The sequence below is a fragment of the Melanerpes formicivorus genome, unplaced genomic scaffold (genome assembly GCF_026170545.1).
Source record: "Melanerpes formicivorus ecotype bairdi unplaced genomic scaffold, bMelFor1.0.p_v2 SCAF_1, whole genome shotgun sequence".
Classification (NCBI taxonomy): Eukaryota; Metazoa; Chordata; class Aves; order Piciformes; family Picidae; genus Melanerpes; species Melanerpes formicivorus.
The window spans coordinates 66,218,443-66,245,597 of NW_027142353.1; the positions used below are offsets into that span (position 1 = coordinate 66,218,443).

The 27,155-nt window shown below is 45.1% G+C and overlaps 1 protein-coding gene and 1 long non-coding RNA gene across 2 annotated transcripts in view; one reads left to right on the forward strand and one right to left on the reverse strand.

Annotated features, from left to right (window-relative positions):
* FAT3 (FAT atypical cadherin 3) overlaps positions 1-15,148 on the reverse strand; it is a 490,375-nt gene extending 475,227 nt beyond the window's left edge. The window contains exon 1 of the mRNA XM_068149238.1: positions 15,035-15,148. The gene's annotated coding sequence lies outside the window, so the exon portion shown is untranslated. The remainder of the gene's footprint in view (positions 1-15,034) is intronic.
* A 149-nt stretch (positions 15,149-15,297) lies between these two features.
* On the forward strand, positions 15,298-26,499 carry LOC137443764 (uncharacterized). Its single transcript, XR_010987982.1, has 3 exons — positions 15,298-15,415; positions 16,044-16,113; positions 26,446-26,499. It is a non-coding gene; the product is annotated as an uncharacterized lncRNA (long non-coding RNA).
* The last annotated feature ends 656 nt before the right edge of the window (positions 26,500-27,155 follow it).

The following is a 27,155-nucleotide window of genomic DNA, read 5'->3' on the forward strand; positions in this document are numbered from 1 at the left end:
AAAAGAAAGAAGGAAAGGAAGGAAAGGAAGGAAGGAAGGAAGGGAAGGAAAAGAAGGAAGGAAAGGAAGAAAGGAGAAAGGAAGGAAGGAGAGGGAAAGGGAAAGAAAGGAAAGAAAGAAGGAAAGGAAGGAAGGAAGGAAGGAAGGAAGGAAGAAGGAAGGAAGGAAGGAAGGGAAGGAAGGGAAGAAGGAAGGAAGGAAGGAGAAGGAAGGAAGGAAGGAAGGAAAGGAAGGAGGAAGGAAGGAAGGAAGGAAGGAAGGAAGGAAGGAAGGAAGGAAGGAAGGAAGGAAGGAAGGAAGGAAGGAAGGAAGGAAGGAAGGAAGGAAGGAAGGAAGGAAGGAAGGAAGGAAAGGAAGAAGGAAGGAAGGAAGGAAGAAAGGAAAGGAAGGAAGGAAGGAAGGAAGGAAGGAAGGAAGAGAAAGGAAGGAAGGAAGGAAGGAAGGAAGGAAGGATAGGAAGGAAGAAGGAAGGAAGGAAGGAAGGAAGGAAGGAAGGAAGGAAGGAAGGAAGGAAGGAAGGAAGGAAGGAAGGAGGAAGGAAGGAAGGAAGGAAGGAAGGAAGGAAGGAAGGAAGGAAGGAAGGAAGGAAGGAAGAAGAAGGAAGGAGGAAGGAAGAAGGAAGGAAGGAAGGAAGGAAGGAAGGAAGGAAGGAAGGAAGGAAGGAAGAAGGAAGGAAGGAAGGAAGGAAGGAAGGAAGGAAAGGAAGGAAGGAAGGAAGGAAGAAGGAAGGAAGGAAGGAAGGAAAAGGAAGGAAGGAAGGAAGAAGGAAGGAAGGAGAAGGAAGGAAGGAGGAAGGAAGGAAGGAGGAAGAAGGAAGGAAGGGAAGAGAGAGAGAGTAGGAAGGAAGAGAGAAGGAAGAGGAGGAAGGGAGGAAGGAAGAAGGAAGAGGGAGGGAGGGGAGAAAGAGAGAAAGAGAGAAAGAGAGAAAGAAAGAGGAGAAAGCGAGAAGAGAGAAAGAAAGAGAGAAAGAGAGAAAGAAAGAAGAGAAGAAAGAGAGAAAGAAAGAAAGAAAGAAAGAGAAAGAAAGAAAGAAAAGAAAGGAAGAGAAAGAAAGAAAGAAAGAAAGAAAGAAAGAAAAGAAAGAAAGAAAAGAAAGAAAGAAAGAAAGAAAGAAAGAAAGAAAGAAGAGAAGAAAGAAAGAAAAGAAAGAAAGAAAGAAAGAAAGAAAGAAAGAAAAGAAAGAAGAGAAAGAAAGAAGAAAGAAAGAAAGAAAGAAAGAAAGAGAAAGAAGAAGAAAGAAAGAAGCAAACAATCAAACGGTGGTAGAAGAACAGCGTGGATCCAAAACATCATACACCCATCTCTGTGCTCTTCTGACCCTAAACAAAACTACTGAGCACATTAAATACTGGTTTCAGTGGAAGGAAATGGATTATCAGCCAGCCTATGGCAAAAGGGAGATGAGGATTTTATCCAATACAAAAATAGAGACCTTAGGGGCCTGCAGTACCACCAAACTCATCTCAGGACTGATCTGTTCCTGGGTCCACCAGCTCTGTATACTAACTAAAAAGTTCTTACCCAAAGGAAACCACACAACTACCTTGCAGCATCTTCTTCCACTTGGGCAGAACTACTGAGCATAGTCCTGCTGCTCATCAAAAATCTGATGACAGTTGGGTCCTGTATCTCACTCAACCACTAATCCTTGTGTGGCCCCAGACCAGGTCAGTTCATCTGCCTCTGCCCTGATTCCTTCATTTCTAGAGTAACTGAGGATCTTGTCCTTCCTTATGAAGTCTTTTGATGTTTGTCAGCAAAATACTACATGCTTGAGCACTGAAGCTGTCCCTGCAATACATAAATGCAACCAAGCCTCTAGAAGAGGGTAGCTGTGAAGAGCAGGAGACCATACCAGATACAGCAGCTCAGAGCTGCTTAGCAGCATTTTGACTCACTATCAGTCATTCCTATCAAACTGCTCTATAGGCTTCCTCTTTCTAAAGTCTTCTAAAACACCCACATACTAAATACCAAGAAATACTTCAAGTTTCCTGGGAACTCAGAGAAAGCTATCACTGGAACAAATCAGAATCCCATGTCTCTGCAGCACCACTGCAGATGGAGCTCAAGTCTGTCCATTTAAAGGAAGAGTGAGGGCTTGTTACTAATCCCTTCCTAGGAAATACAGCTTTGAGACTTGCTGCTGGGGGGGAGTCAAGCCCACCAGGCCAACACTTGCATTGAAAATTTCACCCCTAGAAATTTTGCACAGATCTTGTAGAAGGTAACAAGCAGTGACACCTCTCTTCAAATGAATTTGGGAAATACTCCAAATCTTGTTCCCTTTTCAGGATTTCCACTTTCTTCAGTTCCACTTTTCCCTTCAGTTTCTTGTCTCAGTGGAAGGACTTCAGCACACACACAAAAAGGGATAAACAGCTGCTTTGGGGGAACTGTTGGTCTGCAGACTTATTTTTTCATTCCCTAATTACTAAGTGATTCTCTCTGGCAGGAGATAGCATCTTTATTGATGATCTGGATGAGGGGATTGAGTCCACCATTAGTAAATTTGCAGATGACACCAAGTTGGGAGCAGGTGTTGATCTGTGAGAGCGTAGCAGGGCTCTGCAGAGGGACCCCTCCCCAGCAGAGATGGAGAATCAGGAAAAGAAGAGAAATCTCATAGGCTCAAATGAAAACAGTTTACAGGGATAGCCAAATTAATACCAATGTCAATACATGACACACAGAGTTATACACAGTCCAGCACAGGTGCAGTAGACTCAATACACAGGAAAACTGACTTCAAGAGCAGGCAAGAAGCAAGAAGGAGCCAAAGAAAGAAGAACCAGCAGAGGGGTCCTCCTTCTTCCTTCATACTGTGTGATGCTCACAATCTGAGAGAGTTGTTCGCCACTGGAATGTGCTGCCCAGGGAGGTGGTGGAGTCACCATCCCTGGAGTGGTTCAAGAGGGGATTGGATGTGGCACTTGGTGCCACGGTCTAATCAGGAAGTCTGTGGTGACAGGTTGGACATGATGATCTTTGAGGTCTCTTCCAACCTTGGTGATACTGTGATACTGTGTGATACCTATGAGTCAATTCCAATGAGCTGTCCGGGCTGACTCAGAACTGCTAATGGCCTGCAGCCCATGGCTGGCCTGCGATTCTGTCCCACCAAAACCAGCACAACATTCAAGGGCTTAAATTACAGCCCAGGCTTACATTTTTTAGTATTTGTTATAGTTACCCCTGGATATTTTGCTGTGAAATTTGATCAGTGTGTTGATGTGGGCAGAGATTAAGTTATCCAGCTTCTACTGGCAGGGAAACAAATGCTCACAAGAAGTCACTATTCTTTCTGTCTGAAATGCAAAAAAACCTCTGCAGTGGACTGGTAATGGCCCCACAACTGCCAAGAACTACTTAACCAAGAGGACAGTACAAACTAGGCCTTCTGCTAACCTTCATCAACAAACATAGTTATGCTGTCAGTACAATAAAGATAGCTCAGGCATAAAGTGCACCCTGAAGGTGGCCAACCCTATTATGAATAACTTTAAGACACGGAAGAGCAATGTTATTTATACTCTGAGGATGTACCACAATAACATCACCCTCAACATACACAAGCACTGCACAAGAACTCCCACTCCACACAGGATAATGACCTACATAATTTCTGCTTAATGATTCCCACTAAAGCCAGTGCATGTCTCCATATAACCCCTGAAGGGCATCTGTGACAATGGCCACAGGCACAGCATGCTCTGTAGCAACGATAAGAGCTTGCTGTCTGTACCGGGCTGCTGTGGAAGTCCCCAGCTTACATCACCATCAGCCAGCACCTGTACTTGGGCTCCTGAGCTCCTGATTCAGCAGAGGGCTGACCTCTGGCTGGCAGAGAGACGTTTTGGTCCTGATGGCAATACCTGAGCAGCCCTCAAGGTGCAGGATTGATACACTAAACAGGACTGTCCAAGTGAGTAATGATACTTCTAAGACTCTAGCATCACATCAATTGGGAGACTAGAACAGAACAGAACAGAGAAGAATTAACCAGGCTGGAGAAGACCTTTGAGATCATCAAGTCCAACCTACCAGCCAACACCATCTAATCAACTAAACCATGGCACCAAGCACCCCATCCAGTCTCTTCTTAAACACCTCCACTGATGGTGATTCCACCACCTCCCTGGGCAGCACATTCCAATGGCCAATCTCTCTTTCTGGGAAGAACTTCTTCCTAACATCCAGCCTAAACCTCCCCTGGCACAGCTTGTGACTGTGTCCTCTTGTTCTGGTGCTGGTTGCCTGGGAGAAGAGACCAACCCCACAGCCTCTCTCCAGGTAGTTGTAGAGAGCAATAAGGTTGGATTGGTTGATGGGTTGGATGTGATGATATTGAAGGTCTCTTCCAACCTGGTTTGGTTTATTCTAAATAAATAAAGATCTCCCCTGAGCCTCCTCTTCTCCAGGTTAAACAACCCCAGCTCTCTCAGCCTCTCCTCACAGGGCTGTGCTCAAGGCCTCTCCCCAGCCTTGCTGCCCTTCTCTGGACACGTTCAAATGTCTCAATGTCCTTCTTAAATTGAGGGGCCCAGAACTGGACACAGGACTCATGATGTGGTCTAACCAGTGCTGAGTACAGGGGCAGAATGACTTCCCTGCTCCTGCTGGCCACACTGTTCCTGATGCAGGCCAGGATTTTATGCTTGGCAATCTGAGAACTCCAAACAAATAGATTAACTACGCTGTTGCAGCCATGCTGAAAATCTCAGATATTTAAAAGATCCAAAACTAATTAGAAATCCAAAACTAAAAAACCAAAACCAAAACCAATTAAAGACTGACATCAGAACCCAGCACCCTCCCAGCGTTTCTCTTTCCATCCTTGGCTCCTCAGTGTTCATATACCCATGCTCATGGGTACTCACTCCTTACTTTGAAATCTTCTCTCTCTTCCCTTCCACTTTCTCCTTAGCCCTCCCACATGTCCTACACTTTATCAAGTGAGCAGTGGATAAATTGATATTTGTTAACGTTCAAGAATCATTTTAGCTGTCACTAAACAACTTTGAACAGAGGGAAACAGCTCTGGGAAGGGAAGGATGCTCCAGCATGCAGCTAAAGAAGCAGAAAGAAACAAAACTAGACATTCTGTTGCTTTTACCTATTATGCAGGTCTTTTCCCCTATATTATACTAACCACAGAGGCTCACCACAGGCTTCATTTCCAGCAGGGTCTGCCAGCCTCTCAGTGGTATGTCAACTACCCGGACTTGTGCAAAGCATTTGACACCGTCCTGCATAATATCCTTGTCTCTAAATAGGAAAGACATGGACTTGACAGATGGACCATGCAATGGATAAGGAATTAGCTGGATGGTCACTCAAACAGTTGCAGTCAACAGCTCAATGTCCAAGTTGAGACCAGTGACAACTGCATTCCTTAGGGGTCAACACTTTAACATCTTTATCAGTGTTAGGGCAGCAGGACAGAGCACACCCTCAGCAAGTTTGCCGACAACGCCAAGTTGTGTGGTGTGGTTGGCACACTGGAGGGAAGGAATTCCATCCAGAGGGATCTTGACAGGCTTTAGATTCAGGCCCACGTGAATCTCAGGAAGTTCAGCAAGGCTGAGTGCAAAGTCCTGCACATGGGTTGGGGCAATCCCAAGCACAAATGCAGGCTAAGCAATGAGTAGATTGAGAGCAGACCCCCTGCAGAGAAGGACTTGGTGGTGTGTTAGATTAAAAGCTGGACATGAGCCAGCATTGTGCCCAAGAGTAGAGACAAAAGATGGGATAGGACATTTTACCAGAGCCTGTACTGATAGGATAAGGATAATGGCTTTAAACTGAAGGAGTGTAGATATGAAGAAGACATTCTACACAGTGAAGGTGGTGAGGCACTGTAACAGGCTACCCAGAGAGGTTGTGGATGCTATGATACAGTGAATCCAGCTACACCTCACCATGTGAATTCACCCTACTACAAACCACTGCCAAACAGATGCATCACATATTGGTGAGAGTCAATCCTCAAAGCCCCATCAGCAGTGTGTGTGCCTCACCATCTACTCCTGACCTCACGATATGGCTGCAAATGCACACAAAGTATTTACTGATGGCCCTAATGATCTGTACCACAATGCTTTTTACTGATGCAATAAACCCTACCAGAGGAGCCTTGGGAGTGTTTTTAAACATTCCCTGCATAAACCATGTTGGATAAAGAACCTTCCAAACAGATGCTGTCTTGTGAAAAGGAGAGAATCGAGCCAGCAGCCTGCTGCAGGGTAGCACGAAAGGCCTGCAAAGCCCCATCCAATGTATTAGATGGGAACCAAAGCTCACACATCATTTGGAGTGAACCATGTCCACACATGGAAGGTCAAGTGCAAGCAAAACTTTAATATTAGTCTGCTCCCTGAAAACTCAAAAGAACTCCAGCATTATAGAATAGAATAGAATAGAATAGAATAGAATAGAATAGAATAGAATAGAATAGAATAGAATAGAATAGAATAGAATAGAATAGAATAGAATAGAATAGAATAGAATACATAGAATAGAATAGAATAGAATAGAATAGAATAGAATAGAATAGAATAGAATAGAATAGAATAGAATAGAATAAACCAGGTTGGAAGAGACCTTCAAGATCATCGTGTCCAACCCAGCAACCAATCCAATCCACCTAAACAACTAACCCATGGCACCAAGCACCCCATCAAGTCTCCTCCTGAACACCTCCAATGATGGTGACTCCACCACCTCCCCAGGCAGCCCATTCCAATGGGCAATCACTCTCTCTGTATAGAACTTCTTCCTAACATCCAACCTAAACCTCCCCTGGCGCAGCCTCAGACTGTGTCCTCTTGTTCCAACCTTCTGGCTCTGGACAAGCAGCAGAGGTGCTGTGATACTCTGCCAGCATGCTGCTCCTCATCTCTCTGTCGCTCCTGTCACTCTCCAGCTATTCTGTATCTGATAACTTTTAATCTTGGCTACTGGAAAGCAGCAGCTGGCTTTTCACTTTGTTCATATCCTGGCCCTGAATGAAAAACTCAAGCTTAAAACAACGGCAGTATAACAATTATTACTGTTATTCCACCCAATCCTCTAGCTTCTTTGCAAGAGGAACATTTCCTTCTGGGCTTTTCCTAGGTCCAGACCACTTCAATGCTACAGACACTCACCATCAAGGGCAAAGCAGCAATAGAAAATGACATTTCCTTTTCAAAAGTGCAAGAACAAAGCAAAAGGCTGGGTATTTGCAAAGCAAACTACAAACCAGGTTCCCTTGAAGATCCTAATAGTGAAGAGTGGTGTCTAAATTTTGTTTATAAAAGTACCACATCAAGCCTCTGGAAAAAATGCTCATGTAAAACCTCAGCTCTGGTTTTACTGACTGCCAGTGTATCCATCACATGCATTGAACTGCAGGGAAAATCCATAAAGCTAGGTCATCCCAACACAAGCTGGCAACTTCACCTCACATGCAATCACACCACAAAGATGCAGCCAGGAAAGCAGGGCCTGAACTCACCTGGCTGCAGCACGAGCTGCCGCTAGTTAACCTACACTTAGAAGATACAAATGAAAGAGTTTCAAGCAGCCTTTCAAAAAAAACAGAAGCACCACAAAACAAAGCAAACACCCACAGAAAACTAAACAAACCCACTCCAGACATGAAACTTTCAAAATTAGCAATTATTTACATATGAAGATTCAACAAATTATTTCACTCTGTGGTAGAAGACAGAGACATCTTCTTAAGACTCTGGGTGCTGGGATCTTGAGTACTTGAGTCCTGTGTCCAGTTCTGGGCCCCCAGTTTAGGAAAGATGTTGAGTTGCTGGAATGTGTCCAGAGAAGGGCAACAAGGCTGGGGAGGGGTTTGGAGCACAGCCCTGTGAGGAGAGGCTGAGGGAGCTGGGGTTGCTTAGCCTGGAGAAGAGGAGGCTCAGGGGAGACCTTAATGCTCTCTACAACTCCCTGAAGGGAGGTTGCAGCCAGGTGGGGGTTGGTCTCTTCTCCCAGGCAACCAGCACCAGAACAAGAGGACACAGTCTCAAGCTGCACCAGGGGAGGTTTAGGCTGGATGTTAGGAAGAAATTCTTCCCACAAAGAGTGACTGGAATGTGCTGCCCAGGGAGGTGGTGGAGTCACCATCACTGGAGGTGTTTAGGAAGAGACTGGATGGGGTGCTTGGTGCCGTGGTTTAGTTGATTAGATGGTGTTGGGTGATATGTTGGACTCAATGATCTCAAAGGTCCCTTCCAACCTGCTCTATTCTATTCTATTCTATTCTAGTCTAGCCTAGACTAGTCTAGTCTATTCTATTCACCATGTTTAACACTACAAAGATATCAGTGAAGCACATGTGCTAATAAAAGTGACATTCATGCTGTCATTGTCACTAAATTTAATCGGCATTATCATAATAAGTGCTCAGAGGGTTCGAAGGCAGAAACACAATGTATGTTCAATGTTATTTAGGAATAGTAATAAGCTCCTTTATTTTCAGATGCAAACCATTAATAGTTATTCTGCAGAGGGCTCTCTTTTAACCTTTAACAATATTCAAGTGGCTGTAATTTTTATCAGATTGTTTGATTTTGGTTCAGCTCAAGTCCTGAAGCTACAATTAAACTTGCAGCTACCTTCTCTCACTAGACTTCCTTCAACAGCTGGAATAATCTTTGAAGTTTGCAAAGACACAGAATCAACGTTATTCACAGTCAGTTTGCACAGTGCAAGTCGAGACAAGTTGTGTTGTGCATTTCTAGGGCTGGTGACAGCCCATTTCTCACCAGCACTACAGGAAGTCATCAGAACTATTTTCCCCTCCCCAGATGCTCTACAGGACCAATATAAGAAGCTGGAAATGCTGCAGGACACGATTTTAAGTGCACTGCATGCCCCAAACCAACTTTCATTACAGTCAGCATTAAACCTCACCACCAGCACGAATGAAGGCAGAAGCGGCCTAACACTGCCTGTTGATGTCCACCTACCTGGAAAGACCAACACATCTCAGAATGGGATGCTGAACCCATTTAAAAATAAAGAAATAGCTTTTAAAAATCACAGATGTCTTTTACAGCAGAGAGAAATCCACTCAGACAGTTGGGAAGGAATAGAATAGAATAGAACAGAACAGAACAGAACAGAATAGAATAGAACAGAATAGAATAGAATAGAATAGAATAGAATAGAATAGAATAGAATAGATCAGGTTGGAAGAGACCTTCAAGATCATCGCGTCCAACCTATCAACCAATCCAGCCCACCTAAACAACTAACCCATGGCACCAAGCACCCCAGCAAGCCTCCTCCTGAACACCTCCAATGATGGTGACTCCACCACCTCCCCAGGCAGCCCATTCCAATGGGCAATCACTCTTTCTGTATAGAACTTCTTCCTGACATCCAGCCTAAACCTCCCCTGGTGCAGCCTGAGACTGTGTCCTCTTGTTCTGGTGCTGGCTGCCTGGGAGAAGAGACCAACATCCGCCTGTCTACAACCTCCCTTCAGGGAGTTGTAGAGAGCAAGAAGGTCACCCCTGAGTCTCCTCCTCTCCAGCTAAGGAACCCCAGCTCCCTCAGTCTCTCCTCACAGGGCTGTGTTCCAAGCCCCTCACCAAATACATTGCCCTTCTCTGGACACATTCCAGCAAGTCAACCTCCTTCCTAAACTGAGGGGCCCAGAACTGGACACAGTACTCGAGGTGCAGCCTAACCAGTGCAGTGTACAGGGGCAGAATGACCTCCCTGCTCCTGCTGGCCACACTGTTCTTGATCCAGGCCAGGATGCCATTGACCCTCTTGGCTGCCTGGGCACACTGCAGGCTCATGTTCAGCCTAACATCGAGAAGTGTCCCCAGGTCCCTCTCTGCCTGGCCGCTCCCCAGCCACTCTGACCCCAGCCTGTAGCTCTGCCTGGGGTTGCTGTGGCCGATGTGCAGAACCCGGCACTTGGATGTGTTCAATCTCATGCCATTGCAGATTTCAAACCAGAGGAACCACGCCACATCTCGCCACATCCCTCCAACCAGTTCTGCAGCTCAGGGATGGATCCCTGGACCTTGCAGGAGCATAGGGGCAGGACCACTGAACCCCAGCAGAAGAGGCTGCACATGTGCAATCATCAGGGCAATGCTCACTGATGTCAGAGGAACTTACACTCATGCCCTGAAAGCCATACAATTAGTAGTGTCATCATCCAGGAGAAAGAAATAAAATCTTGTTTTCTCCCAGGCAAAGCCACTGGTGTTTTTCATTTGTGTTAACGTGCTGTAAGTGCCTGCAGGGTTCATGCTTTGATTTACTGTGGATGACTGGCAGTACAGGCACAGACACGTTTAGGTATAATTACTATAGTAGCCAGGCTCATACACCAAGAACAGCAGCAAAATCAACAACAGCTCAATAAGACAACAGAGAATTTTCCAACACAAAACTCACATCACTCACACCAAGGTTTGCTCCTGATAATTCCATGAGAAAAGGGAAAAAAGGGAAGAAGGAACGCGCCAAATCAGGAGGTTTCAAGATCAGTAGTGGCTTTGCTGCTAATCCCATGGAACATCAATTTCACCCAGAATTACTCTGTATTTTGCAGTTTTCATATGAAGTTAAGCAAAAACAAACAAACAAGCAAGCTGAGAACACCGTGTTGCTTGAAATACCACAGGATACACATTCTAGCCCAGGACCCAGCAAGTCCTGCCCCAAATTCCCAGCTTAGCCCTCAAGTCCAAGCACTAAAGAGAATACAGTACTTAGGGTTTAGACAACACACAGAGCAAATGACATGTTCATGGTTATCATCCACTCTTTGAATTGCCCTCATGAAGAAGCCAGAACAAACACAGATGATGGACTTCCATGCAAGTCCCATAGCAGAGGTTTGAACAACAGCCCAGTGGGGTTTGCTCAGATACTTCTTCACAGCACTGCCATCTTTTGCATTCTGGTAGTACTAACAGTGTCCCAAACTTACTTGCCACTGATAGATTCAACCAGACTTTAACATCAGTACTATGACTTCAGGGTCTGATTTGCTGCCTGATAATGATATCTCTAATTTTTTATACTGACACAAAATGAGGACTATGTACTTATCTAAATTAAATGATAATTAGGACTGAGGCTTTCTCAGATGCATAAATTCTTAGAGCAAACAAGCGAAGATACACTAATAAGGTATAATTTATAACCACTTAAGATTTTCTCCTTATGTAAGTCTATTAAGCTAAGGACATAAGGATGCACATGGAAGACAGCCTATTCAGTTCCACACGAGTTCACACTGTCCTTCCTTTCATAGTCACACATGAGTAAAATACCTAAAAGTCTGGGGTGAGGGCACACTAAAAGAATGCACTGTAAAAGAAAACTGTCTGCACTGGAATTACAGATAGTAAAAGTGTTTCCACTGTAAAAGAAAAGAGGCAGCTCCAAAAATATCACACAGATCCAAATACCTCAAATCTCAGTCCCTCAATCCCAGTCTGTATTTGTTGTATATTAGCAAATCATCTTGCATGCCACTGAATGTGATAACATGAAGCAAGGCATTCCTGTTGAAAAGACCAGTATGATCACATGGCCATGACCTAGACCAGCTTTCAGCCAGCACTGATTAAATGCAAATTCTGATACTCTGCACCACACACCATCCCTGCTGGAAACCAGTATGACACACTTCCCATTTATCACTGTCATTTAACATAAAAAATTATCTGGATGCCGATTTTATCTGGATGCTGGATATATGAAGTGTCTCTGAGAATGGCTCACTAGATCACATAGACACAGAAAACTCACTCAGTGTGCACAAGTTAAGTAGGGTTGAACTAATGAATGCGCTGTTGCTTTGCATATTGAATGTCTGTCACTAAACTGATAACCTGCAAATGCAGAAGTAGGGACTGGGCAGCTGGGACTGGCCACAGCCGCTCACGGCTGCCTCCACTGTAGTCTCAAGTAGCTAAACTTGCTCAGTTCAGAGTGCTTGACCCATGTTCCTGGGAATGACTCGGGATATAAGCACCAAAACAGTCAGCATGTGTCCACATTTAGGGTTTTATTTCCATTCGTATCTGTCCTGATTTCCTTCCTAGAAATGCTGCGCTTGTGAAAGGCACAGCGTGACATCCTAAGAGACTTACATCTCTGAACTAACAGACACAGTCTGGGTGGCAGCAGGAAAGCAAAAGCTTCCCTAGAGCATATACCAGGATTACCAACAAGAAAGGAAGACTACTTCTGGATTGAAGCTTTGGACCATTGTCATCCATGGCAAAACTCCCACTGAAGTCTGCATAGCCAGGATTTCACTTCTGTCACAGCGATTTTGACTCCATGCCCGTCCTGCTTTGGAACTTCCAGCCAGCACAACAAGGGTCTTAACATTGCCAGCAGCTTTTGTGTTATGAACTGCAGGCAGAAGTTGTGAAACCGTTCACATAAGCAACCAAATACTCATCAGACAGTCAAGAAATTTAAGACACTGCCGAACTGTAAGGGATTCAAAGCTGCATCCAGAAGTCTGATGTTTGGCGTTGGCACACCGTGCTAAAACAAACCTAATCCTAACCAACTTTCCATCCCTCAGAAAAATTTCACTGTAAATACAAGTGGTAGGAGTGCAGTTGGCATGTGTCAGAATACGTTTGAGAACTCAGCACAGAAAAGCATCTGTAATGGAACAGCAGCTACAAACTGCTCCTAACAAGTAGTGGCTAAACACCCTAACTCTCTCCTAATTGCCCACTTCATCCTATTCGACAGAATCAATCAACCAGGGTACATCAGGTCACAACAGCACAACTTGATGGTAGGAATCATGACAACATAACCTGATGAAATAGAAGGCCCTCACACCAGGAACAGAGCAAGCCAGCACTCAGAGAAACTAGGGGGGTTATGCTCCATCCCTGTGCTGCACACACAGGATAACAACACGGTAAGGTAACACACTTCCAGAAGATCCTGTATACCATCAGCATACAGGTACCATGCACAGTCAGTGAGATGCCAAAAGATGTTAAGAATCAACAGCAACAAAAAGGAGCAAAGTAAAGACAGTATGATTTGATGCATCAAGGCAAGTACAGCTAACCTGCAGATTTTCTACAACACTAGCACCACCAAAGGATCAGGCAGAGGGATATCCATAACTTCCAGCCCTGCAGTACATTGGCTCCTACCTGGCTCTCTCAACGAAATTCCACTGGCTTTTTGAACACAAGGATCATGCCTGTAAGCTCTTTCTCAGCATCACCTGCCAAATGCAAGCTGGCTGAGGAGAGATCATTCCTTTTCTCCTTGCATCCACTACCAAGTCCTCTCCAAGCAACAAAAGTAACTTTTTGTTCAACTGATGGGTAAGCTCTGTGTATGTCAATAGGAATTTAAAAAGGCAGCCAGGAACTTAGCCAGGATATTTTGCCTTGTTCTGTTTTCCCAGCTAATGCTTATACCTTCCTCACAACTGCTCCAGACCAGTAATAAGCCTTTAGTGAAAGCACACAGTCCAGGCAGTGACTAGGAAAAGGCGTAGCACTCTGCTCTGAATTTCTCATAGCTCACCTTCTTATGATCTTTAATTCCATTGCTGAGAAGTCAAACCAGATTTCATAAAGCAAAGCATTTGCTAAAGGAGATGCAAGTTAAAATGCCTGTGCCTATGGAGAAGACTTTATTTCTTTCTGCTGGACAGAGATTGGTTAAAGATCTGCAAAACTCTGATCAAATGATGCTCCTCTCTAAGCCTGACGGCGCTGCAAAGGCAAAGCAAATGTAAGAAGGAGAGCGCTCATTTCCTCGAGTCTCTTCCTTTTAACCAACCTTGATGCTTTAGTACCTTTGCCAGGATGCCAGTGCTGACTTCCCCTTTCGTCCCACTTACTTGCATTTATTTAACTGGCTCTGAGACTAAGGATGCTCAGCAACCCTTACTCCCCCCCAGCAACAAAGCAAAGGCATGAAGCCACCATGAACAATAACAGAAAGAAAAACAAAAACATAAATATAAAAGACACCCACTGATGCGTTTCTCGGGGCAGCACGGCTCTCTTCTCCTCCTGCAAATAATCCAGCAGGGTTCAAAAAGTGGGCAGGAGAAGATGGATTACTTCCTTTAATAGCTGAAGTTAGAACTGAGAGCGCGACGTAAAGCGCATCGCCAGCCGCAGCAGGTTCCCTCCAAGCGCCTCCCCACCGCTGCACACCCCCAGGCACCACCACCCTTCGCGCTCGCATTTCGGGCGTCCCGTGGACCCTAAGGGGTGGAATGCGACGGAAAGAGAAGGGATGTCATGGGATGGGATGGATCAGAGCCCAGAAGCGGCAAGCGAGTCACGGCCGCTCTCCCCGCTGCCCCAGCGCCCCTGCCCTGGGGCAGAGCGCTGCCCCCAAGCTCCAGCCAGCACCCCGGTGCCTACAAGTGGGAAGCGCACGGCAAGCCCTCACTTTTAACATGTGGGAAAAGGACAGAGAGACAGATAAATACAAATATGAACAGGCAGGTCCTCCGATGCCATCCCGCTCTCCCCAGACCAAGCAGCTGCTGCCAGCTCCCAGGCTCAGCCAAGAGCAACTGCAGCTCTTGAAGAGCAGCGACAGACATGCACACCCCCTCTTTCCCTCGCCCGCTCCCTGCGACGAAGAAAACAAGGAAAAACATTCAAAAAGCAGTGAGGGAAAATAATCTTTAAAATGAAAACATAGCTCCTGTCTGAGAGCTCAAACCCAGCGCGAAGCGAGAAGCGAGCCCAGGGGCGGCCCACAGCCGCTGCACCTTGCAGGGCAATGGGAGAGCGACCCGCTGCTGGCAGGGAAAAGGAGCGGGGGGTGGAAGCGCGACATTGGGACAGCTCTCAGCTCAGCTCCGCGTCCCCAGCGGAGCGGACCGGAGGGAACCGCGGCGGAGACCCCGCGGCAGAAGTTCCTCCAAGTGCTGACTTCCACCCTCTCCGTCCCCGCACCTCGTTGCACCGCCGAGCTGGCCCTGCGGAAAGTTTCTCCCCTAACCTCTCCGCGTCCCGCTGCTTAGCCCCAGATGGGTACGCACCGGCCAGCTCAGCTCCGGGGGCTGTCCCGCGGCCTCCCGCGCCGGGTCTCCATGCCTCCCGGGACGCCGCTGAGGGCTGCGGCAGGAGGGACGGATTGGCGAGACAGGGGAACAGAGCCGATCCCCGCCTGGTCGCTGCACCCAGCACAGCGCAGCCTGCCGGGAGCGCGGCCCGCACCCGCCTCCTGGCCCGCGGGGAGGGACCGCCGCCGCGCCCGCCCCGGCCCCGCCCGCTGGGGGCTCCCACCGCCCCGGCTCCCGACGTGAGGGGTCCTCTGCCCCGCTCCCGGAAAGTTTCTCGAACAGAGAGCTCGGGCAAGGTCAGCCGCTCCCAGAAAGACGCCTGATCGCTCAAGTGTATGTCCCTCCCGCCCCCCGGAGGTTAGTGCTCCTCTCCCGCTGTCGCGCCGCGGGAGGAAGGCGCTGGCCAAGCGGGCAGTGCCGGCACTGTGCTCGCCGGCTGCCGTCCTCGTCCCGCTCTGAGCGACTTTGCCTGCACCCTGCGCGGTGCCAGGCTGCCGGCTTTCGGCATGCGGCGGGAGGTGGAAGCAGCTGCGGAGCTGGTTAACCCACCCGCGCCGGTAACAATGTAGGGTGAAAGCGTTCTGAACACTGGGGCAAGCTCCTGGGGACCAGCGCCGTGGCCACTTGCCTGTAAGCGCAGTTAGGCAGTTGAACTGCAGGTGTGTGACAGCCTGTGACACGCCGCTGCGAGAGCTGCACCTGCCCAAAGAGATGCTCCCTTTGGCTTTACTAGCGAGGAAACACATTTAGTATCCAAGTTCCCATTTTGCCTGTTAAAATGGGATGTTGTGATGAGGTACCTGTGTGAGCACCCATTCATTTCCTTCTCTAGCAGTACAGCCCGGGCCCCTCATGAGTGCATCACCAGATGTCTCATGAGAAAGAGACATCACTTTTGCATCCTACTTTTACTTTTATTTTCTTGTTCTTCTTTTTAACAGTAGGTGCCTTCATCTATTACTTCTTAATTTTGTTTGTTTTCCAGTCTGCTGCTCTTTCACTTTGTCCATGCTTCCCACTTGGCTGCAGGACACAACTGCTAAACTAAAGTACAGGTAAGAAGGTCCCCCTGAGGACCAGCAGTGCAGTGCCCTTCACCATCTCCATAAAACACTCACATGCCCCAGTCAATCTGCTGCTGTAATTTAGTGTGAAGGTGAAACAAACAAGTGAGCAAACAAAACCAACCTCCAACTCCACGAAATCAAAGGGACCAAGGTAATTAACCACAGAGCAAGAGGGCATGGTCTGGGCTGTGAAAGCTGGGAAGGAAAATAAATATGAAGACTGCTGATAAAATTTACCATCTGAAATTAAAAGTACTGCAATGGAAGTGTGTAATTAGTACCATTTTATCTAAAATCTGAAACAGAGTTGATGATTTTATACCCACCACCCGGCTGCACTGGTCACGGAAGGTGACCTTGTGGAAGTCACCTTTGCCAGCAGGTTATTACCAATTGCATTAAAAGGCTATCTAGAAGTCACAAGAAAAGAATTAGGGCCTCACTGTGTCACTCACTGAATAAACACTGTGAGAAGATGTCCTATTCCAAAAAGCTCATAATCTGCATCGACAAGACAAATTTAGAGTGGGAGGAAAATGTATTATGCTGCAGATGGTACTGAGAAAGAAACCGATTTGCCCAAGGTCATGCAGGAAGTCTGTGGCAGAGCCAAGAACTAAACACAACTCTCCTGAAATTCAGTCTAAAAATAGGGCTTGATAATTGTGCATAAACTTTGGAAAACACACATTACACAGATAATCATCTTTTGACCAGTATTTTGGAGGTACTGGGCTCCACATCATTATAATTTTCAACTGCACATAACTGAACTGTCACTTGCTAAATTTAAACCACATTGTTTGAAAGTCCTCTATCCAGAAATTCATAATGTGGAACAAAAGGCACCAAGAGATAGCATCGGGGCCAACACAGATGCTTTCTGAGTGTGTCTGCTTCTATTCCCTGTGTAAGGAGAACCAGAACAGTGTCCAAACCTGCACCTTTGTCTTGTGAGGGGCAGGTCCAGCTCCTCATAGTGTCTTCCTGAGGCTCCAAGGGGCCACACTGTCCATACTCCCACTCTTCCTTGTAGCAATACTCCACATTTGATCCTGTGTTCCACCATCCCCTGTTTGATCCCATTAAAATATTCCCTGGAATACAGTTCTCATTTGCTCTTATGGCAAACCTGCCTCAGGTCTCAGAAGTTGTCTTCCCTGTGCCCTCTTATTGCCTTATTGCTCTCTGCAACTACCTGAAGTGAGGTTGTAGACAGGCAGGGGGCTAGTCTCTTCTCCCAGGCAACCAGCACCAGAAAAAGAGGACACAGTCTCAAGCTGTGCCAGGGAGGTTTAGGCTGGATGCTAGGAAGAAGTTCTACACAGAGAGAGTGATTGGCCAGGGAGAGTGACTGCCCAGGGAGGTAGTGGAGTCACCATCATTGGAGGTGTTTAGGAGGAGACTGGACCGGGTGCTTGGTTGCATGGTTTAGTTGATTAGATGGTGTTGGGTGATGGCTTGGACACAGTGATCTTGAAGGTCTCTTCCAGCCTGGTTTCTATTCTATTCTATTCTATTCTATTCTATTCTATTCTATTCTATTCTATTCTATTCTATTCTATTCTATTCTATTCTATTCTATTCTATTCTATTCTATTCCCCATTCTATTCCATTCCATTCCATTCCATTCCATTCCATTCCATTCCATTCCATTCCATTCCATTCCATTCCTACTCCGGCTCCCTCTTAACCACTGTAGAGGTGTTGCTTGTGATGCAAAACTCACACAACTGGAAAACAACAGCAATATCATGTTGCACCCTTCAGGCACCCTTACTTGTCACTTAGGAAAGCTATTTACACATACATTTAGCAAATGTTTCAATGTATAAATGCTAATGAGTATTAGTAGAAGTAGTTAATGCAGGGGCATTTTTATTAATCAATCCTACCAGCATGGTAATGATCTCCGTTGTTCTGGAGCTTCCTCCAGCAGAGAGTGAGCTCTGTTGATTAGCAAGACCATTTTGCATGTATATAACATTTTTGTTCATCTGTAGCAATCTCATTATCGTTTTTGTTGGTTGTTGGTTGTTTTTTTTTTTTTTCCTCAAGGAGGTGAGCAGTCCCCAGTTTAGGCTTAAGGAATAACTAGGGCAGAAGGAATCGTGTTGTTTCCCGTACTACCATTTTGCAGTCATGTGTCTGTCAGGTCTAGAAGAATTTACACTGCTGTGAAAGAGGATCAGGAGCAGAATGGCTGAGGTGCCTCAAAAGTAGGAGCAGGGAGGTCATTCTGCCCCTGTACGCTGCACTGGTTAGGCCACACCTCGAGTCCTGTGTCCAGTTCTGGGCCCCTCAGTTTAGGAAGGAGGTTGACTTGCTGGAATGAGTCCAGAGAAGGGCAACAAAGTTGGTGAGGGGTTTGGAACACAAGCCCTATGAGGAAAGACTGAGGGAGCTGGGGTTGCTTAGCCTGGAGAAGAGGAGACTCAGGGGTGACCTTATCGCTCTCTACACCTACCTGAAGGGAGGTTGTAGACAGGCATAGGTTGGTCTCTTCTCCCAGGCAGCCAGCACCAGAACAAGAGGACACAGTCTCAGGCTGCACCAGGGGAGGTTTAGGTTGGATGTTAGGAAGAAGTTCTATACAGAAAGAGTGATTGCCCATTGGAATGGGCTGCCTGGGGAGGTGGTGGAGTCACCATCACTGGAGGTGTTCAGGAGGAGACTTGATGGGGTGCTTGGTGCCATGGGTTAGCTGTTTGGGTGGGTTGGATTGGTTGATGGGTTGGACACGATGATCTTGAAGGTCTCTTCCAACCTGGTTTGTTTTATTCTAAATAAAGGTTTATTCTAAATTAGGTAACAAGTCAGGGATGTCCAGAAGCAAAGCAAATCTGCTATTTTGCAGCAGGTCTTTAAAGGTAAACAGCTTCCAATGACTCTTTGAAAGCCAGTAATGTAACTACCATGTCTGATTTATAATGTCATCATGCTCTATGGGTATAGACCAGGAAACAGCTTTTAGGTTCCTGTGTCCCGAGAACAAGAAGAATTTCTTCTCGTTTTTCTGCCAAGATTATCAGATTTAAGAAGATGTGAGTAAACCACAGTGACAACAGAGTATTTCACTTTCCCTCACCTCAGTAATTTACATTGCAATTATCATGATAATTCAGCTAGTATAAATCAAATGAAATCCAAAGAGGGGAGAAAAAGAAGTTTTTCCCAAAGATTGAAGGTTCAGAAGACAGGAAGACAGGTTTTAGACCTGATGTTAACTGAACCAGTAGTGAGCTATTGAAGTTGAATCTTAGCATAAATTATGAAACACTGACATTTCACTTTGAATTAATGCAAAGGGCTATTTATACACTGTTTTAGAGACAGTTGCCTGAGCAAATTACTACACTTTTTCCTGAACCAGGCCAAATGTTAGCAACACAGCTGTTTTGCAAAGTATCAAACTATTTGCGTGTTGAAAATCTTTGAATACAGCCTGTCCCTCAGGGCTGCTGCATGAGTTACTTTGAAAAGGTTACCAGTCATAATTCACAGAATGATAGGGCTTGGAAGAGACCTCTGGAGATCTAGTCCAACCCCCCTGCCAGAGTAGGTTCAACTAGAACATGTTGCACAGGCTGGCATCCAGGTGGGTTTTCAGTTACTCCAAAGATGGAGACTCCACCACCTCTCCGAGAAGCCTCTTTCAGTGCTCTACCACCCTCAAAATAAAGAGGCTGCTCCTCATGTTTAGATGTAACTTCCTATGTTCAACTTTGTGCCTTTTGCCTCTTGTCATGTCACTGGGGACCACCAAAAGAAGACAGGCTCCATCCTCCTGTCACCCACTCTTTAAGTATTTATAAACATTGATAACAAGAGGACACAGTCTCAAGCTGTGCCTGGGGAGGTTTAGGCTGGATGTTAGGAAGAAGTTCTTCCCAGAAAGAGAGATTGGCCATTGGAATGTGCTGCCCAGGGAGGTGGTGGAGTCACCATCCCTGGAGGTGTTTAAGAAGAGACTGGGCAAAGGTACGTGGTGCCATGGTTTAGTTGACTGGATAGTGTTGGGTGATAGGTTGGACTTGATGATCTCGAAGGTCTTTTCCAACCTATTGTATTGTATTGTATTGTATTGTATTGTATTGTATTGTATTGTATTGTATTCTCTTCTCTTCTCTTCTCTTCTCTCTCTTCTCTTCTCTTCTCTTCTCTTCTCTTCTCTTCTCTTCTCTTCTCTTCTCTTCTCTTCTCTTCTCTTCTCTTCTCTTCTCTTCTCTTCTCTTCTCTTCTCTTCTCTTCTCTTCTCTTCTCTTCTCTTCTCTTCTCTTCTCTTCTCTTCTCTTCTCTTCTCTTCTCTTCTCTTCTCTTCTCTTCTCTTCTCTTCTCTTCTCTTCTCTTCTCTTCTCTTCATTTCCCTCTCAGTCTTCTCTTCTCTAGGCTAAAAAGCCCTCTTTCTCAGCCTGATACCAAATCTAACTTGATTCAAAATTCTATTGATGATTTTCAGCATGAGAGGTTGGTTGTTATCAGGGAATTGCTTTGTGTTTGCACAGGCCACCAACATTGGGAAAGGCATTCAATAGGCTGTGATTGCCTTTCAGGCTTTGATACCAATAGAATAGCATAGCATAGCATAGCATAGCATAGCATAGACCAGACCAGACCAGACCAGACCAGACCAGGTTGGAAGAGACCTTCGAGATCATTGCATCCAATCTATCACCCAACAACATCTAATCAACTAAACCATGCAACCGAGCACCCTATCAAGTCTCCTCCTAAACACCTCCAATGATGGTGACTCCATAAAAGGTCTGCATAGCAGATAGCAATGGAAGAAGTAGGCATGAGCACACAACCAAAATATACACTATACTTGCCAGAAATTTGAACTTGGGTTGTGAATACATATTGAAACATCATTTTATTGCTCTTATCTATTCATAATCATTTTTTTCTTTTCTTTTCTTTTTTAAATGGCAAAATTATAACAGTTCTGAACAACTTTCTGTGAGACTATATTTCATCAGTGTTTTAGATGTTGTTTCATAAGCCATTGGTTAAGAATGTGCTAAAAAACACTGAATGGTTAGACTTACAAACACTGTTTAAGTCCTTCACTAAACTGATGTTTAAAAATGATTAGTTGAAAAGTCATCCAAATGACACCAAAATTGCTTGTCACTTTTAGTATACCCCATGGGTTTGGGGTCTGCCTTTATGAACAAGTTACTCTGGTATCTCCTGCTCAGAGATTTTCCTTTATCTGAAGGATAAAAAAAGCCCAAATCCGAAGTGCCTCACAGCTGACATGAACAAATACCGGTCCCACATCCCACAAGTGCATTTCTCTGTCACTTTCTGATTCCTTGCATGGAGGCAGCCTCCTGGTCATACCAAAGGCTTCTGTACAAATTTCTTGGAGGTTTTTTTTTGTCTCTTCTCACTTCTCAGGGCAGTGAGCAACACTAGCACAATGTTAAGAAAGTTAACAAATAGTGACAGTGCTCATAGAGTTCTCTAGAAACATGATGTGGCAGCACAAGACAGCTCAATGGTGATGACACCAGAAATTCGCTTCAAGGCCATTCTTCACGTCTCCTCAAAAAGTCATTCGTACACAAATGTTATTCAAGGGCATTGCATGGCTCTGCTCTGCAGCAGGACCAGCAACAGAGGGGTTTGCAGCCTGCAAGTGCTACCACAGGAATAGTGGAGGGGATAAGTGCAGCACGTAGACTATCACTAGTGGTGCCATTCAACAAGGAAGAGCTGTTAATGCAGGAAACATCTCTCCATCTTGTTTGGAGTCTGAAAAGAGATCACATACCAAAAATCCATTTTGACAGTACACACTGAAGTGTTTATCTTGTATTATGCTGGTTTGTGCCTTGCAGCACAAAGCTATCAGCATTTCTAGCAGCCAAGTATCAGATATTTGGCTTAAACTCACTGAGCGAGGTTGTCTTGTGTGGCAGGTAAGCATCCACACTGGTGTGCCTGCAGTTTCCACCACCTGAAGGCTACAGTAATGTTTGTGAAGGACTGGGTCAGCTCTGATTGTTTAACTTTGACTGTTTAAGTTTGCTTTTCTCTTTGCTCTTTTTTTGCTCATCCCAGCCATAGCCACTTCTCATTTGAGGCTAGCTGCACATAGCACTGACTTTGAGAGGAGCTGAGTAAATCCAGAGCCTCTTTTCACAGGCAACTGACCTGCCAGTCAAAGAAGGTTGCAGTGACACCAGTGAGCTGGAGGCAACTCAGGGGAGGTGATGCTGGAACGCTTACCTTCCATCAGAGTAGTAAGCTGTATTTGATGGCTTGATCTAACATATCAAATCCTGCTTGCAGAAAATTGAGAGCTGAGTTTATGGCTTTTTTTTTTTTCCCTTTTCAGTTTCATTTCACTGAAACAGGTCTGAGAGAGGAAGGAAGTGCTGTGTGGAGCCTGAAGTTTCCTATTTGTCTTAGTTCTGCCAGTGAGCTTCAAGGCTGCTCTTGACCTCTACCTTAACCTCTTTGAGTTTGATTTCCCATTTTGAAAAAATAGAGAGTCACTGAGGGTCATAAGAGAAGAAAAGATCATTTTTTTTGGGGGGGTGCAATTTAGAGGCTGAATTGCAGTTTGATTTCCTGTCCTACTATCAGTATCTTTAAGAGACTTCAGAGAAATCATCAGTTATCTCTGTGCCTCAGTGTATGTCTGTGATACAGAAGCAGGAACACTGTGGCTTTGTCTCCTGGTTTTAGATCAATAAACAAACCTATTGTTATGTATTTTTAAAGAAAAAATTATGTAAGGGAATTTTGCTGAACAGTTCTTGTCCTAGCTGGTAAATTTGGAATGCAGATACATGTGTAGGTTGAGTGTGACATTGCCTTAACTAAAGGTCTGCTTTTAATATGAGAACATCTGTGTGCCTGAGATACTTACGAGTAGCATTATGTATTTCTGCACAGCAGCAGAAAAGGGTGCAGTGTTCAATGGAAGGGGCTGCCCAGGCAGGTGGTGGAGTCACCATCTCACTGGAGGTGTTCAGGAGGAGACCTGATGGGGTGCTTGGTGCCATGGGTTAGTTGACTAGGTGGGTTGGATTGGTTGATGGGTTGGACGCGAGGATCTTGAAGGTCTCTTCCAACCTGGTTTATTCTATTCTGTTCTATTCAAGGGTGGTCTAGAGTAGACAAGTAACAGGGAAGCTGTTCTGCAGGAGAAGTTTTGAGATGAGTTTCCTAAATTTCACACTTGTGTGGACAGCTGTTGGTTAGTTTATAAACATTTACTTTGTCAGTGTCTGACATTGACAGAGGTTCTGAGATTTCTTCTTGGGTCTCCTGAGGTCAGCAGAACCATACTGCAGAAGTACCTTATGTCAGCAGGTACACAAGAAAGAATAAAATGAAAGCAACTTGATTTTACAGAAACTGTGAAAGTTCCTAGAAGCAGACAATAGAAACCACTAAGGATTCAGGATACTATGTAGCATAATGCTTGGTGCCATGGTTTAGTTGTTTAGGTGGGTTGGATTGGTTGATGGGTTGGATGCAATGATCTTGAAGGTCTCTTCCAACCTGGTTTGTTCTATTCTATTCTATTCAAGGGTGGTCTAGAGTAGACAAGTAACAGGGAAGCTGTTCTGCAGGAGAGGTTTTGAGCTGAGTTTCCTGATTTCACACTTGTGTGGACAGCTGTTGGTTTGTTTATAGACATTTACTTTGTCAGTGTCTGACATTGACAGAGGTCCTCTACTTTAAATAATAAAGTCTGGTAAATAGTTCTGAGATTTCTTCTTGGGTCTCCTGAGGTCAGTGGAATGATACTACAGAAGTACCTTATGTCAGCAGGTACAAAAGAAAGAATAAAATGAAAGCAACTTGATTTTACAGAAATTGTGAAAGTCCTAGAAGCAGACAATAGAAACCACTAAGGATTCAGGACACTATGTAGCATAATGCTTGGTGCCATGGGTTAGTTGTTTAGGTGGGTTGGATTGGTTGATGGGTTGGACACGATGATCTTGAAGGTCTCTTCCAACCTGATCTATTCTATTCTATTCTATTCTGTTCTGTTCTGTTCTGTTCTGTTCTGTTCTGTTCTGTAATGACTGACCTTACCCACAATAGTTTTGTATAGCTTTTTCTGTTCATCGTACTAAGAACCAGCTCCAGTTAACATTTAAATATGTGCTTAACTTGATAGACATGAGTGGCTTTTTGAATTCAACATTAATGCACATTTAAGCTTAGGCATGGCTGTTTGCAGGGTGGGGATTTAGCATGGGATTCCCTGGTCCTTTACACACATGATTTCATTAGGTGTTGGCTGTTTCTGTAGCACTGCCTTAGGGTATGAGCCAAGCCCATCTGAGGTCAGGGGGAATCTCCACAGATTTTTATGTCAGTGGGACTGGACCCTTTATAGGAAACAAAAACAGATTTTGAGGAACATAAAAGCCAAAAAAAAATCCTCCTAAATTTGTGGGGATGAAATACTCATTTCCTGTTTTAGGACCAGAGACTTTATAAATCAAGCTTCTAACCAGAGCAAAATTTCACCAGCTGTTCTATAAGCCTGTGAAAATAAGGGGAAAGCATAACATACTCTGAGCGAGCCCTTGGTTTTGACTGAGTAGGAGGCATTGCTTGGCTGGGCATAACAGTTCAGCAGGAGGTGATGGCCAGGCTGTTTGGGTTCACAGGGTCTCTTGCTGTTGTATGCTGTCATGGTACCTGGTATATATATAAAAAAGTACCTATAAAGAATATATTTACAAATGCCAGCTTATCCGTGCTTTCATGCCATAGCTGTCATCTCACATGAGATGAGGAGAATTTCAGTTGCCGTGCCAAGCCATCCTAGATTAACTTGTATCACAGCTCCACTTTCTCCTGTTGGCATCAGCTCATAATATAGTTACAGGACTGAAAAGCTGCCATTCCTAAAGCCTTCTTGGTAATGAGCAGAGCTTGAAATGTGGATTTGAGTCCTATTTTATTGCACTGTAACTCTCCCTCCTTTGATGTCCACATGAGCTACTAGTGTGCCCAGGTGGTCAAGAAGGCCAACGGCATCCTGGCTTGTGTCAGGAATACTGTGGCTAGCAGGAGGAGGGAAGTGATCGTGCCACTGTGCACAGCATTGGTGAGGCTGCATCTCAAATACTGGGTTCAGTTTTGAGCATGTCATTACAGGAAGGACATTGAGTTTCTGGAGTGTTTCCAGAGAAGAGTGATGGAGCTGTTGAAGGGTCTAGAGAACAAGTCCTGTGAGGAGTGGCTGAGGGAACTGGGATTGTTTAATATGGAGAAGTAAAGGCTGAGGGGAGACCTCATTGCTTTCCACAACTACCTGAAAGGAGATTGTAGTGAGGTAGGGCTTGATTTCTTCTCCCAGGTAAAAGCAATGGGATAAGAGGAAATGCTTTCAAATTGCACCAGCAGAGATTTAGATTGGATGTGGAAAAAAAAAAGGCCCTATAGTGAAAGGGTTGTCAGGCACTGGAATGGGTTGCCCAGGGGGGTGGTGGAGTCACCACCCCTTGAGGTGTTCAAGAACCATGTGGATATGGCACTTTGGAACATGGTTTAATGGCCATGGTGGTGTTAGGTTGACGGTTGCAAAGGTTACTATCAATTTCATACCCAGAAGGTTAGTCTCACTGGCAGTTAAAGGAAGATCCAAGGGAAGAACTAGGGCTGAAGAAGTTTAAAAATGCCTAATTACAGGTGCTTCAAGTTTTAGAGGGCAATTTGCAACAACTAGAATGGACCTGGTTAATTGTTGGCTGTTCAATACACTCTGAAAATGAGGAAGCTCTATTATTTCTTTCCATCTGGGAAACTGAATCATAGTTGCAACTCTTATCCTGGGGCCACAAGGGCAGAAATGGATTCTCTGGTTTCTATTAAGATGCAAATTGAGATCTTTTCCACTTTAAAGAAGTGATGATATCTCTTTGTAGAGTGAATTCATTGGTATCTAGTAAGTGTCTTTTTTTTCCCCCTCTGCTTTCTTGCAACATATTTTTATAAGTCTTACAGGAATGTAATATCTTTAAGATTCCTAGCCTTCTAAACAGGGATTCAGCAGTTTGGGGAGCAGAGTGGCTGACAGAGACAGTCCAGCACAGTGGGACTGAACTGAACAAGGTGTTTCTTCAGCAAGCCAAGCTGCAAACACAGACAGCTTGAAGGAAGCACTGTACTGAGATCTGATCTGGGAAGGTGCTTGGTGGGTTTGACATTTGTGATTTACACTGAATGAATTAGGGTGCCTGACTGAAATAGTTTTGCTTTCAGTCCTAAGCTGGTGGTGAAAATGCTGTGATCTTCACTGAAACCAAACTTTTGTCTCTTATTTCCCATAGGAAAGAGCTTCTTGTCGCAGGGCAATCCTATATGAAATGCAGTGTCACGAGGAGGTCAGTATCACAAACCACAAAAACATCAGCTCCTCCTTTCCCCCTCACCCAAATATGCCTCGTGCAACCATCCCCCTAGAGACCACAAACCCCAAGGTGACTCTCATCTCACCCAGTTGAGGGGGAGTGTAGTGGTGTGATGCTTTAGCCCACCCACAGCAACAATAAAGCACAGCTACCCCAGTCGGAGAAAGTGAATGAAAAGCTGTATTTTACAAGCAACAATGAAATGCAATGAATGTATGCAAAATATACATTGCTTACAATATGGTACAGGAATTTACAGGAAAGAACACAACCAGCAAAATCCCCCTCGCAGGAGGATCCCACCTCGGGTACCCCTCAAACCCTCTCTCCCCCTCCTTCTCTTTCCCCTAGTAGTTAATTAGGCAAAAAAGGAGAAAGAGAGAGAAAAGGATATTAAGGGAAATTTGTTAGCTCAAAGCAGTTGTTAAGAAAGTTAGTTTCTCTTATCAGTTTCAGTCCAGGGTCAGTTGCATGCTCTCTGGCCAAGAAATGAAAAGTCAGACAGACTGAAGCTGGGGTGAGTGAGAGAAAATAATGTGAGAGATATTTGCTATGGTACATCTCACATCTGACCAAGGAAATTCGTTTAGAATTAATCTTTGTTTTCCTTTTTACACCCAAGCATTCAG